Source organism: Brachyhypopomus gauderio, chromosome 18 (assembly GCF_052324685.1).
Source record: "Brachyhypopomus gauderio isolate BG-103 chromosome 18, BGAUD_0.2, whole genome shotgun sequence".
In the NCBI taxonomy this organism is placed as follows: Eukaryota; Metazoa; Chordata; class Actinopteri; order Gymnotiformes; family Hypopomidae; genus Brachyhypopomus; species Brachyhypopomus gauderio.
The window spans coordinates 10,573,467-10,589,342 of NC_135228.1; the positions used below are offsets into that span (position 1 = coordinate 10,573,467).

Below are 15,876 nucleotides of genomic sequence, written 5' to 3' on the forward strand. Positions count from 1 at the left end.
TTTTAATAAATACATGTGCGGGCGGGGGGCGACAGAAATGTGTATGTGGTGGGCGGGTGCGGGATTAAAACAAACGATTTTTTGGCCGGTGCGGGCGGGAGCGGGATTAAAACAAGCAGGTGCGGGCGGGAGCGGGATTAAAACAAGCGATTTTTTGGCGGGAGCGGGCGGGAGCGGGTCTAAAACAAGCGGGAGCGGGCGGGAGCGGGATTAAAAAAGCAGTCCCGCGCAGACCTCTACACTAAACCATACGGAGCCCTGGAGGGGTTACTAGGGAGAAATCTACGGAGGCCCGGAGAAAGCAAAATCCGTGCGTATGGTTTATAAATTCGTACGTACGGTTTAGTAATCCGTAGCCTACGTACGGTTTATAAATCCGTGCGTACGGTTTAGTAATCTTTTAAAATAAAGTTACTCTTTTTAATAAAGTGTTGCCACTAGGGTTGCCACCTAGGTCTGACAAAAAACAAGGACACTGTCATACGCAAATTTAAATTGTTGACGGGGGGGGAGAGAACATAAAATGTTACCGGGGGGGGGGGGGGGGGGGGGTGTAAAATGGACACAGTGAGAAAAAAAGACAGATTTAAAGTGTGCAGAAACAGTCTAAATAGTCGTTTGAACTAACCTAGTGAAAGCCGGGACATTAAATGAATTTTTTTTGTTGTTGCCGGGACCGAATATTAAAAAGAAGGAAAACCGGGACAGTGACGTGAAAACCGGGACAGTCCCGGGAAAACCGGGACAGGTGGCAACCCTAGTTGCCACTGTAGTGTTAAGGGGGATTGGAATTCTATGAGACTTCTATGAGGCGGGAACATGAGTGTAGCCATGTTTGGGCGGGAGTTCCACCCCTGAGCCAGAGTGTGGCTGCGCCAATGTTCCCTCGAACACACACAGAAAGCAATTTCATAACGAGTAAATGTTCACATAGGACACGTATGTCAAAGTCAAGGCCCGCGAATTGATTATCTATGGCCCCCTGGATGATATTTATTTACTATTAGAACCGGCCCGCAGGCCACAGCCGCCCGATGGTGTTTTGCACGCACAAACACTACATTCCCCACAATGCAACGGTAGACCGCGAAGTCACTCCAGCGCACACAAGCGGCGAGGGTCTGCGCGGCGAAAATGACGTAATCGCAGTTGCTCCGCCTAACCTAAGCCTAAATTCCAGCACTTTTATTACTTTATTCATTTAATGTACAGGACAGACAGTTTTATGCTTTATTTGAAGGAAGTTTGTTTTTATCTGTTTGCTTGTTGAAAAATGTTTTCACTTGAAATTACTGACAGATCCATAAGAAAATATAGCTTTATTCATTTAAGCATTAAATAATATACACTGTGTTAGGTCTTGGTTCAATAGGCTATGTGCAATCATTTCAATATGTTTTAATAAACATTGAACCAGTCCGGCCCTCAGCAAATTTGGTTTTTTGGCCCTCGGTGTATTTGACTTTGACATCCGACATAGGATGTTGGTGAGAGTCAAGTACAAAACGGAACAGAAGTACATCAAGATCACCGATGTGACATTACAGAGTTTTCTGAAGTTAGGTAGGATAAAAAAAAAATTATTCATTTATTTATTCAGTATAAACAGGAATGTTTTCCAGGTATATGCTGTTACTCAATTTAATTTGAAATAAACAATATCCTTACATCAGTAACAATAGCTATATCCTTACATAGCTATTTGACTTTGAGGCCTACATGCACATCTGCATATTGATATGAGAAATTATGAAATAATATTCAAATGTTGTCAGGATTTAATAGTTTTATATGGTTTGTGCCACCTTTCTGACACTGAGGTAATTTTGTCTGATCTGTCATCGCTGCTCTGGAGATGTTTTTTGAGCAATCTCATATAACAGTATTGATAAATATTTATTGTTCCTCCTAACAACATTGCTCCACTTTAGTTTAAATGTCAATATTCAGAGGTCTGCTCAATATCTCAGGTTTTTGTTCCAAGCTGCAGAGACGTATCTGTATAATTATATTTTCTGTCACCAGAGGTCTCTCCAGAAGAATCACTGAATCCTCTGCTGATCTGTCATCTTGTGATTCAGAAGACACAGTCATCATGCCTCCAAATAAACGGCAGAGACAAGAATGCAAAGCTGAAAGCGTAAGTATTTTAATCTGGATTCAAAGAAGTGCTTAAAATGTACTGGAGGTCCACATTTTTTCTTACAAAAATGCAAACAATTTAAATTCTACTTTCTAGATATGATTTAAAAGCAAAGATTTTTACCAGTCTGAATTAATTCAGATTTAGCTGTAGATTATATGTCAGGCTTAATGTAGAGGTGATATGCTTTACTGACGAATCTGATCAACACCGTGCAAATGCACATGAACAGAGTGTACTTACTCTTTCCAATTTCAATCAGATCCAGACTTATTCTATTTATTTACGTGGTTACCCATCTTGTTCAATCGGATAGAAGTTGTACTCAATGTCCTCAGTTGGACTAGTGTTTTGTGATTGGTGTAGTCTATCTGGCTATTAGCCAAATTATGAAAGATTCAAGATTTAATTTGTCATTTTACTGTATCCCAAAGTGTACATAAATTGCTTGCATTGGTTCACATTAAAGGATTACCAGGCTGCAGGAAAATGTTTGTTTATATACATATCATTGCACCTGTACTTTAAATTAACCTGTTACAAATCGGTTTGTGTGATTTGAAATTTGATTGTGCTAGTTAAATTTATGCATTTTTAAATATGATTTAATGTTGACTGACATTTTACAGCTGTCATTTGCTTCAATTTTGCTTCATTTGTAGGTGATAGAATACATACTTTTGAAGAAACCTGGAGGGGATAGGGTAATTAAAGAATATACAGGAACAAAGATGTTGACCGACGCAACCAGAAGACAAATGGTCAACATATTGACTGCAGAAATGACTGAGACTCATGGGTAGGTTAATTTTGTTGGTGTTATAAAAAAAAAAGCAAACTGTATTAAACTCACATTTCTGATTTTAAAAGTTTTTAACATTGAAAAAATTACAACTTAATTTAGAAACTTAAAAACTTTTCCGTTTGCTTATCGTGTATTTGTTGGATTGTTTTAAGGACATCGCCACCAAGACACGTGAGAGAGCTCTATGCCAAGGGAATTGTTTCTCTCTTCCCATAATTAAAGGACCCCTACTCCAAGAATGGCTATGTAAGTATGAATAGAGTTGCATTTTCATTTACGTGAGCTACTTTTGATGTAGAAATTAATTTTTTAAATATTTCTCTGGAGCATTACTATGACTCAAAGTGGATCTGGTTACTTGGCTTGGCGTCTCAAGACAATCTAAAGAAAAGCATCCACAGAGAGCCCAAAACCATCAAGCAGTTCATGTTTGGGTGGACCAACTTCAAAACGACCACCTTCACTGAAAATAGACTCACAACTGAATGAAGATCAGATCAGAGAGGCAGCATCACTGATGAAATATTCTTGTGAGGAAGCCGTAGTCAAACAGAAGATGAGGCTCACGTTTAGTGATGGTCCATGACCCGCAGAAATGCTCTGATATGCTGTCTGTGTTTCCTCGGTTTAAAGATGTAAAGGGCTTGGTAGGTATTCCTGTCAAAGTCTGGTAAAACAGCATTTATAAGGTTACAGTTTTTGGCCTACACGTAATTTTTATTTTTTTACAGATTGAGCAAGACTTTGTGTTGCTGTTTGGTGAGACTACTTCTGCAAAGTTCCTTGAAAAATGGCCAACTGCATTCAAAGATAAAGTCATCCATCAGAGCAAAGGTCTCTCTCATTCACGTGAAGTGCAAGAACTGATTGAAGCCACAGAGTTGACTGTGGAAGTAAACCAGGATGAAGTAAACTTGTTGGGTAGAGTTCAGATACATATACTCTTTTTACATTGTACATTCAGAAATAAAACATAGTTGAAATCGAATAAAATGTTTTGCTAATTGTGCTGTGAGATCTCGATATAGTACTACTGGCGCAAAAATTGTTTTTCCTCCTCAGTTTTGCCATTATCGCTCATCTTTTGTGTTATGTTAGGATGGGACAGCGACCTTTCTTCACTCATCTTACTGCTTCATTTACTCCCACCTTCTGCACAAGGCCGCAAAAAACCAGGCAAGATGTCGGTTACCCAGGCCACAGGGTATCTTGTTGTATTTATAAAGGTTTGTGTTGTTTTTTTTTCCTTTTAAAATAATTGTATCTTATGGGGCACTTGTGAAATACCAGTCATTTTTACAAAATATTTGTGTATTGCTTTAAGGCAGGAACCAACATTCAGGAATATCTCAACTCCATTGAAGACAGACGTCAGCCCTATCTTCTTGCAGTTGGTACAGCAAGAAGTCGCATTCATGCATTCTACATTGTAGTGGACAAGGTGGCAATTCCCTGTAAGGCTGCTAGTTCTCTTTGTGCCTTTGACGAGTTGGTTAAAGCACATTTTGTTTTTGGTACTGCTTACTGTGAGAGCCTGCGTAACATGTACACATTTATTCAGATGACAATCTACAAGATAGACATTGGGAAAGTAAAGGAGAGCCCAAGAGTGGCTGAGTTAAGGGCTAGATTTGTACAGTAAACACAGTGTTTTAAAGACTGTCTAAGATGATTTGTTTCATATGCCAGTTGAGCCACTCTAATGCCAATTGGCTTGTTAGACACTTCAAGGTAATTCATGGGCTGTGCCCTGGTAAAACACTTAGATTGAAATGTGGAGAAGTAGGATGTTTCCATGTGTCTGGTACATTTTCTGGTTTTCGAAAGCATGTTAAACGAGCACACGAACATAAAATTGCAACGCAAACATTTAATGAGGAATTTGTAATTAAGGAGGAACAAAGTAGTGTTGTACACGAAGATTTTGATAATTTGAGTTCAAACACCATTTCTATATCAGAAGTGTCTAACAAACATTTTGGATATGTGTGCATCAACTGTTGCGCAGGTTCAGGGGGCAGGGGTTGGTCAGGGTATAAACAATTTGATTTGTTCTCTAGAAGAAATTGTACACGAAATACAAAATCAGTGTAGAGAGACAGTCGTCAAACAATTGCCTTCAGAAAATACACAATGTGTCAATCAAGTTAAGCAGTCTTTAAGTGAACTTGAAAACCATTTCACACAATTAAATTCTGAGGCAAAACGACGCAGATATTTTTCTCATAAATGGAGCACTGTTAATCCTGTGGAGAAAGTACTTGGTGTTAGGTTTGATAAAAGGAGAAACAAAAGCACAGGAACATATGACCAGGTTGTTGTAAGTTTGTCTATATACCCATCTTGGAACCGATACAGTCTTTTTTTAAAACATCCATACCCTAGTGATATGTTAAGCCAAACATGTTTACCTAGTGACCATGTATATAGGGATTTAAAGGATGGATCATACTGGAAGAGTCATCCTCTTTTTTCTAAAGAAAAAAATGCTTTACAGATTCAGTTGTTTTATGATAATTTTGAAACTGCAAATCCATTGGGGTCTAAAGAGGGTGTACATATATTAGGGGGCATTTATTTTACTTTAAGAAACTTTTCACCCAGATATAATTCATGTTTGGTTAATATACACTTGTGTGCTCTCTTTCATCATCAAGACATTAAGACATATGGGTTTAGCTTGATTTTGGAACCTCTTGTTAGAGATCTTAAATTTCTTAAAAATGAGGGCATTGAGGTACCAGCCTTGGGTGGGCACATACATGGAACTATTGTTCAAGTAACGGGTGATAATTTGGGTCTCCACAGCTTATTTGGCTTTGTTCAGTCATTCAGCGCAAAAAATTGCTGTCGTTTTTGCCTCACAAATAGGGAGGATTTTCAGACTGTATTTTCTGAAGATGAAAGTGTGTCTTTGAGAAGTAAAGAATTGCATGTGGAACACTGTCTGTCCATTGAGCGCGACCCTGAACAATTAACTGTGTACGGTGTTAAAAGCAACTGTTTATTAAATTCACTTGAGTACTTCCATATCATTGATAATTATTCAGTGGATGTTATGCATGATATATTGGAAGGGGTTGCACAGTTTGAGGTAAAGCTTATATTGAAGTATATTGCTGAAAACTTAATTTCTTCCGAGGAGCTAAGTGGCAGAATACAGTGTTTCAACTATGGATTTGTGGAAAGGAGGAATCAGCCCCCTGCGGTGAAATTGGGCGATGGGAGCAACGATTTGGGTCTTAATGCTATACAGTCGTGGTGTCTTCTGCGCAATATGCCACTACTATTTGGTGAAGTGGTGGGGGTAAATGACCGTTACTGGCATCTTTTGTTGCTGCTTTTACAGATAATTAACATAGTTTTTGCACCAATGTTGACTGAGGGTATCACTGTGTATTTGAAACATTTGATTGCTGAACATCATCGCCTTTTCAAAAGCCTGTTTCCAGAAAAAAAATCTTTTACCCAAACACCATTTTATGATTCACTATCCCCGTTGCATATGAAAAATTGGTCCAATAATTCACATGTGGTGTATGCGATTTGAAGCGAAACAATTTTTTTAAGAGACAACAAAAATGCTTCAAAAACATAACATTGAGCTTGGCAAGGAAACACCAGCATCATAGGTCATTCAATTGGGAATATTTCAGCCAGAATAAGATGATATTTGGTCCAGGAAAGGAAATTTCATTGTCCGATTTCACCGCAGGTAAAGAGATTGCTCTCAAATTGAATGTGTTGCTCAACACCAGAGTGTTATTAGTCAAATGGGTAAAGTACCATGGGGATGAGTATCGTCCTGATTTGGTAGTTTGTACAGATGTTGTTCAAGAAATGCCTGTTTTCAAGAAAATAGACTGTATCATAGTCAAAGATCAACAAGTATTTTTGGTTGTTGCAGTGTTGGAGACCTTGTGTTTTAATGAGCATTTTCATGCATTTCAAGTTGCTTTCCTTAAAAAGGAGTTTTCTGTTATTTATGTCAAGAAGCTTGTGTACCACAGGCCATTTGATTTGCAAATGACTTACAAAATGGATGATTACAGTCAGTTTCTTGTACCATACTACCACTTTCTGTAGTCAAAATTGTTCAGGTCAATTGTTGTACCTTATTTTGTACCACATTTTCTGTGACCTCTCTTTAAATTGATGGCCAAAAATATAATTGCATGTGGCAATTTCTTTTGGATTTTTCATTTTTGGGAACCTTTTGTTTTTATGCTGAAGAAAGTTTTATAACAAAACTAAAATCATTTGAGGAACAAAAAGTGAAAATAAAGATGTTATACTTCACTAATCTGTGCTGATGTTTGTTTTCTTGAAGAGTTACAATTGTTTAGTGACTTGGACAAAGCTTAAATAGTAAGTAAATTAATATTAATTCAAAATAAGAGTAAACTGAAATGAACACCAGGGAGTGTTATCTGAGACAGTGTTAAATTTAACTCTTATAGAGTTAATCTAACACTTGCGATTTTACTGTGTAGCAGAAGTAGATTGAAGTTCAACCAGTGATTCCTCTGCCCTTGGAGTAAGTGGTTGTGTCTATCCTTTTGCAAGACAGATAAAGTCTCAGTACTTTCACTTTCCTTGTTTTGTACTGTTCACCCAGTGTGGTCAATGGATCTAGCTCTTCTTCAGTAAAGTCTCTCATTGTGATTTCAAATTCAGTTATGTCACCCAATTTGTTTTTTCCATTTGGAAAGAACAGCTGTTTGCCACACTTTAAAAGCTCTGCCATTGTAGCTGTTTTTAAAGCCTTCAGGTGCCTGATTCCACCTCCTCGTTTCCCTTTGATCTGAACAAAGGAGTCACCAACTTCTTCAAATAGTCCCATTTGGTAATTCCGTTCTGCTTTTTGAGCATTTTTGCAGGCATGTCTTTCGTTCAGCTTTGCCATGAGATTTTCAGTTGCTTTAGACACAGTACTGCTGATTCCCTCTGATGCAGCCACTTCCCTTCTGCAGTACTGCCTTACTGCTATCCGGTCTCCAAATCTGGGCACATATTTCATCAGTTGCTCATCTGACATGCTATTAACAGCACAACAGTCAATCTATAGGGGGTGAACAAAAACATAATTAATAGAACAAATTGACCGAAACTTTGACAACCAAATATCCTTTAAATTCAGAGTGGGAGCTAAATAGGAGTACTTTATACTATATTAGTGAGCTCTGTTTATAAAATGCATTTTAATGCACAAAATTTGTTTACTGTTACGGTTACTGTTACTATCCATCATCTGTGGCAGCATGGTGGGATAATATGAGCATTACTATATTACACTGTAGATTTTGGATAAAACATGTTGCCCTGAGAAATGTGCTAATTCTGTTGGAAATTAATAACATTCTATATTCCAGGACTTATCTCAGACGCTGTGACGTCGGGTGCAGCGTGAAGGACGAGACACAAATCCTTGCTTGACAACAGGCGTCACGTTTAATGGACAACAGATGGCGCTGTATGCGCACGTACAAACTCACATAAATACACGCAAACGTGCAGACTTAAAGCTCTGTTCGAAATAGACTACTACATACTGGATACTGCATACTGGACTCTGTATATACTGGATACTGCATATTGGTCCTCGTAGTAGTATGCAGTACAGTTTCCAGTATGCAACAAAAGCAAAGCATATTACGGGGTCACGTGAACGTAGCGTTGCATGATGGGATGCAGTACACCACGAAGATAGCTCTGTTCGCGTACTGGAATATTTTGCGGAAGTAGTAGGTCATCCGGGTATGTTTCGCGTACTGGAAATTTTCATTTTGGTCACATACTGCATACGGCATACTGATTTGGGGCTCGATCAGTACACCAGTAGTATGTAGTAGGCTATTTCGAACACAGCCTTAGACAACGACGAGCACAAGACACTGCGCGAACGCACATTAAATAGACAGGCCACATAAACCCCACGTGATGACGAGACGAGCCACAGGTGAGACAGATAATCACAAGACAGACCCGCACCCACGGAGATACACTGACGCAGACGAGTAGACACAGACGACGTTAACACACGCCCCAAAGGGAGGGTTCGGGGACCGTGACACTGGCCCATAGGCCCTTTTCACACTTCCACATTTTTTCTTCCAGAAGTTCTCGTCGCAGGGTAAAGTTACTTCCATTACACATTTAATCAATGGCAGAGTCAAATAACAAGAGCTTTTTCAGTGCACCACGGTGTTCGATCTCGAAGCAAAAACAGCCGTATCTCAGTTTCCACGGTTTTCCTGCTGACGACGAGCAAAAAAAAAATGGGTTTGTGCAATTAGGAGGGATGAAGGAGAAAACTTTGTGATACGGAGCATCTTTGTGTGTAGCCATCATTTCACTGCTGCAGACTACATATCAGGAAGCTCGCGGCTAAAAGTTGGTGCTGTTCCCTGTTACTGTCCCCAGCCGGTTTCAGTGGAACAGTTGCTGTCCGCGTTTGAAAGATCAAGCTCTCGGCTGGGAGTAGAGGTATGTCCGCTAGCATCTAGCCGTGATCCGCTAGCATCTAGCCGTGATCCGCTAGCATCTAGCCGTGATCCGCTAGCATCTAGCCGTGATCCGCTAGCATCTAGCCGTGATCCGCTAGCATCTAACCGTGATCCGCTAGCATCTAGCAGTCTACTCCCAGTCGAGAGTTTGCTCTTTCAAATGCGGACAGCAACTGTTCCACTGAAACTAGCTCTGATCCGCTAGCATCTAGCTCTGATCCGCTAGCATCCAGCTCTGACCATCACTTTGCTGTCGACTATATTGGGCACTGAATAAACAACAACACTTAATCGCACAGTGTACGCCCAGCTTAACCTAGCTAGATATTGTTAACTAAAGCTGGGCGTACACTGTGCAATTTTTGGCCCATTTTCGGCCGATTTTTCACTCATGCGACTATTTTTGCGATCGGGCTGAGTTTCGGCTCAATCGCATGTCGTGCATCGTGTAGTTTACACAGGTAAACGAGGAGCGATTCACACCTCACGACCAACTCCCGATCAGAAATCGCAGCGTCGCAAGAATATCAAACATGTTTGAAATTCAAATCGCTCCTCGTGAGAGTATCGCACTGTTGAAGCAGCTCCACGAGCAGACTCTCCGCAACCTCTCACACTGCGCATGCGCGAAAGGCAGAAGAGGACGTAAAATCCTCTGTGTGTGTGCGCGCCAGAGGTGGGACTAAGTCAGTGTTTTGCAAGTCTCAAGTAAGTCCAAGTCTTTATCCTCAAGTCCCGAGTCAAGTCTCAAGCAAAGACAGTCAACTCAAGTCAAGTCTCGAGTCAAGACAGGCAACCATCAAGTCAAGTCCCAAGTCTGAAACTTGGAATTTCAAGTCCTTTCGAGTCTTTTTTTTTTTACAGGCACCAACGCTTTACGAATGCTACGCTGATGCGTTTCTTTACTCGTTTTGTTGGTGTCCGCCAGCCAAAAGATGACAGATCATTTACATTTTATCTTCTCTTAATTACATACTTAAACAAGAATGTTTCGTTACATCATTTTACACGAAAATAGCAAGCTTCATCGTAAGCAAAATGCTGTCATTACGAATGGTTATTCTAAACATTTGGATAAAATGTTTAAATATAGACTAATAAAAGGTTAGGGTTATTTTTCATTGTTTTCTGTTATTGTGGGGTCACGGTGTACTATTGTTACCTGGAGATTCAGTGGGGTCACATATTCTGATGGCTGCCGTCAGAATTGGTGACCCCAGTTAAAAAGGCTCACCTGTACATCCCATTCATGATTTCTTTGTTGGCTGCAATGGTGAGGGGATGGTAAATCTTGTTTAAGTACATTTATGTAATTAAGAGACGATAAATGTAAATATAAATATCTGTCATATTTTGGCTCGTGGACACCAACAAAACGAGTAAAGAAAGTGCATCAGCGTAGTTTACGCAGCATTCGTAAAGCGTTTGTGCCTCTGAACAGAAACTGTGAAATAGCGCCCCCTGTGGTCACAAAACTCGACGGTCACAGAATCTGGTGTAACGCCGGTCTGCGTCAGAAGGACGGAAATGAAATTAATGGGGCACACTTTATAAACATTAATATGCGTTTTAAAATTTAGATTTGGGGTAAAAAAAAAAATCAAGTCTTTGCAAGTAAACAGGTTCAAGTCCAATTAAAGTCCCAAGTTATTGATGTAAAAGTCCAAGTCAAGTCTAAGTCTCTGAATATTTTTTCAAGTCAAGTCTTAATATTAATGACTCGAGTCTCGAGTCCAAGTTATGTGACTCGAGTCCCCACCTCTAGTGCGCGCGCATGTGCGAGTGAATTTCTTTTTTGATGAAATCATTGAAATATTGTTTTATTAGCAAGCAATAATTGCTAGTTGCAAATATACATCATAAAACACAAGTTAATGGTACTTTTTCAGTGAATGAGGTGAAAACCCGCGTCTGCCCAGCCATTTCTTTGTCCATGCACGTCGCCTTTTTTTTTAGGTGTTTCTAGACACAGAATGGCACAAATTGCCAAGGCAGTGCGTTTTTTTTTTTTTGTGAGCATCTCCCGTTTTTATGATGCAGTTCCGGATACAAGAGTCCGATATGTGGTGTAAGGACGTATAGTGTGAGCAGTCAGGTCGCATGAGAGCGTTGGGTCGTATAGTGTGAGTATATGAATCGTGAGCTGTGAACTTTTAAACCCTGCGATTTAGTCGTACAGTTTGAGCTGGAGCTGAGTACACGATTTAAAATATCGTACAGTGTACGCCCAGCTTTAAGCTGTCAGTATCATTCGTAATATTATAATGTATATCATAATATAGACTGTTTTACCACTCCGTAAGATGACTAATGGAACTAGCATTACGTTAAATAATAGTTAGTTACCTAGCTAGTGCTAGCTGGTGTCACCTTACCCTGGTATGAGTGAATAAATTCTTCTACAAACAATTTGTAGCCTCCATTCAACTTGGAACCCTTCGTTGTTGAATGTTCTCCAACGATACTTGAAACATATTTAAAATTCAGTCTCGGCAGCGACAACAGGGATGAAGTAAATACACGCTCCATGCTGAGGTGAATTGACAACAACTATCTTCTGTGAGTACCGGAACTTGTTTTACCCGGCGGTGACGTATTTCCGCTTTGTTGTGAAAAGGGCCTATTGCCTACAAAGTCAGTGGTCCTCGGACAGGAGATAATCATTTCTACTTTATTAAAAAATAAAAAGTAATAATTTAATTAATATCTTTACCACATGAAAGTAGGGAACCCTTGAGGGGTCACTAGCGAAAACATCTCCAATGACTAAAGCCAAATGAAAATGGCACGACAACATTAATCAAATGTGACATTCACAATTTCATAGTCATTATAGAATGTAATGTTGAGGTACACTAGATGACAATAGTTTATGCATTGTACATTATTCCTATTTTTTACTATGTTGATTTGATATTTGGTAATATGTGGATGGGGTGCTCTTAATGATATTAATTGTGCCTTATATTCCTTGAAAAATGTTAATCACAGGGTTCAGAATTGTTTTTGAACCCAAATAGTTAAATACATTTTGGAATTTTATATTGTAATGAGGCCACTGTCACCACCGTCAGTTGTAAAATCACCACCATCAGTTCTAAATTTACCATGTCAGAGGACGTGTTTATTAATTTGACTAACTTTTTATTTTCAAAATTAAAACCCGATTTATCCAAATTTAATCAGTGATAAGATGGGTCTGGGAGAACTTTCCAGAACTTTGTATGTACAGACTCGAGGACGAATATGTGAGTCATTTAAAAAACCCATCGGTGTAACACACTTGTACCATACCAAACAGCAGTAAAGCTCTATTTAATTAAATTATAAACCCGTTGTTAACTATGTACGAGACACGTAGGTTGCATGGTGCACACAACTCCATTGTCTACCAACTCTCTGACACTGTCTGCTTAATTTTACGTTTCTTGCTTATATTTACCTTTTCATCACGAAAGGTTGACACAGTAATGTCGTCCAATCGCCTGTTTTCTTTAAGAAATATAAAGAAACTGTCCATTATTTCTAATAAACGTGACGCTAGCTACACGTGTTCCTTAAAGCAGAGATGCTGTGGGAACTTGTAGCGACTGGCCACTAGTGATGTGTCGTTCGCGAACAATCCGGTTCTAAGAGCCGGCTCTTTGAAGTGAACGATTGGAACCGGCTCCACAATGGGAGCTGTTTTAGGATCCTATTTGGGAGCCGCTTTTTCCTTCAGTATTGCGCTTGTGCTCTGCAAGTGCCACAGTGCCACAGTTTTTTTCCAACATCGTTTTTATTTGTCCTTCGGTGCCTCGCTGTCTCTCCCTCTCCTTGCGCGTATTGCTCTGTTTCTGCCAGTCAGGGTTGCCAGGTCCTACAAAAATATCCCGCACAAAGTCAGTGTAAAACCCGCCCTTCAGCAGCCTAAAGCCTGGTTTATACTTTCGCGAGCGACCGTAGCGTGCGACTCCGCCCATCTCGCGCGAGCGGTGTAGGCGTTTATACTTTCGCGAACGTCGCGAGTGTCACTGCAGTGTAAAATGTGGCTTTGCAGTGTTGTCCGAAACGATACGTTCCTCTTGTAATTCCAGGACGAAACATGAGAGAACGTGAAGACGTTAAGATTGGGCGTTTTGAAAATAAACAACCATTAAATAATGTGATAAAAAAGCGAATTATTTCGATTCATTTCGAGTATTTGTATAAATATTTAACTTAAATAAGTTTAACGTGCTCGGAAATATTGAAATGGACCTTTAAAGTGACGTACAAGTGCTTTAATTCCACCTTGTATAGGTGTATGAACCCGGCAAACATGACTTTGTCCATCGCACTGAAGCGCGGCGCGCGAAGTTACCTCGCGAACGGACAGCACGCGAGGCCCTCGCGCACGGGCGGAGCCACAGCGATTACGTCATTTTCGCCGCGCGGACCCGCGATCGATTCTTTGTGTTGACATGTAACTCCCGCGGTAGCCCAACTCAAAAGTAGCCCAAAAAACCGCACCCCGCGACCCCAAAATTTTTACCCGCGGCTGGATTTTCAAACAAGCCCAATTTGGCGTGAAAACCGCGAACCTGGCAACTATGCTGCCAGTGGTAGAGCATACTTGGCGCGTCGCGACCAGCGCGAGGGTCCGTGCGCCAAAAATGACACAATCGCGGTGGCTCCGCCCCTGCGTGAAGACCCCCGTGCGAAGCGAGGTCGTGCACCTCTTCAGCGCAACGAACAAAGTTATATATGCCGGGTTCATACACCTTTACAAGGTGGAATTCAAGCACTTGTACGTCACTTTTCAATATTGAAAAAGGCCATTTTCAATATTTCCCAGCACCTTAAACTTAAATATTTATACATATACTCGAAATTATTCGAAATAATTCGCTTTTTTTATCACATCGATTCAGTCAGACATCTATTTGTTGTGAAACAAAATACAGTTACATTTTCAAGTACTTTAGCCTACTTTAGCATTTTTCAAACCTGGAACACAATGCAACATTAATTTTCGTCAGGTAAAATGTTCCTTTCCCTGTTGTTGAGGGGTGTTTATACTACCACACATATCGTTTCGGACAACACTGCAAAGAATGTCTCCACTGCCCGCATGTCAAGCGTGTGCTCCACATATCTGACCAATCACACGCAGCTTTCAGAATATATAAAGTATTTGATGACTTTATCTAGTTTGTTGAGATATATCCACTCGAAATGAAACAGTTGTGTCCGTGTTTTAAGGTTAATAATAATAATAATGTTAATAATGTGGTGGGAAAACACTGAAAAAAAAGTCTCCACTTTGTTTGTGGAAACGGCAGGCAATTGGCCAAGCTGTATTGCATTCTATTTTGTGATAATTTAATAATTGGTTATAATAAAAGTTTTATTTATAAAGCATTGTTATGCAGCATTTTTACTCATCACAAGTGCTTAACAATGTCAATAATGAAACAAAATGTTATAAAATTAGGTTTAAGCTATTAATTAATTAATAATGTTAAAAATATATATGGGGAGCCGTTTGGGAGCCGAAAAGAGCCGGCTCTCCACAGTAAGAAGAGCCATTAGAGCCGCATCTCAAAATAGAGCCGAAAATCCCATCACTACTGGCCACTACGGAGCCCTGGAGGGGTTACTAGGGAGAAAGCTACGTTTTATAAATTATTATACGTTTTATAAATCCGTACGTACGGTTTAGTAATCCGTGCGTACGGATTTTGCTCTTCAAATGTTTTTTTTTCGCTAGTGACCCCTCCGGGGCTCCGTAAGTTCCAAAGAAACAGGTGTGAATGAGAGACACGATCAGACAGAGGAGGAGAGAGAACACTCACTTGTTGTGTGGATCTCATGTCTTTCCCCGCGGGGTTCATCGCTATACAGGTAAAGTTTATAGACCACTCTTTCTGGCGATGGTCATTAAACTCCAAGTTAGATTGGATGTACCATCCATCTGATTTGCGGATTCTAAGGAGATCACAACGAAACCAAGCATTCAGCATTTAATACACGTGCGGACCAACTGCTTTTACACTACGAGTTTCTAATGTTCAGCGATGTTTAGTTCTTAGATCTACAAGTTAGCTAACGCTGTCAAACATTTCTAAAAATGTACTCAATACCATGCCCCATTCCTCAACTACCAAGTTTTAGTTGTTGGTTTAAAGATCGGGCTATATTTAGTCCACCATTATTGTTTACATTTGGCACCTACGTTCATTATTTGACGTGAAAAGCACACGTTTTCTTACCGCCTTTCACGCGTTTTCACCCTACCATCCGTGAACACGTCATTTATATAGTTGTTATTAGCCAGCCAGTAAACCAGAGTCTCATCATTAAGGACTCCAGTTTTCACAAGGCAGCTGAAGATGTTTTCCCCTACGAATTCGCACATCACACCATGAGTTAAAATTATGAATGTTGTTTCAGTCTCAAAC

General features: G+C 40.0%; 1 long non-coding RNA gene across 1 annotated transcript; it reads left to right on the forward strand.

Annotated features, from left to right (window-relative positions):
* Window positions 1-587: 587 nt before the first annotated feature.
* On the forward strand, window positions 588-5,776 carry LOC143481399 (uncharacterized). The gene is made up of 6 exons (XR_013122020.1): window positions 588-2,140; window positions 2,806-2,942; window positions 3,101-3,595; window positions 3,680-3,869; window positions 4,047-4,174; window positions 4,273-5,776. It is a non-coding gene; the product is annotated as an uncharacterized LOC143481399 (long non-coding RNA).
* Window positions 5,777-15,876: the final 10,100 nt, after the last annotated feature.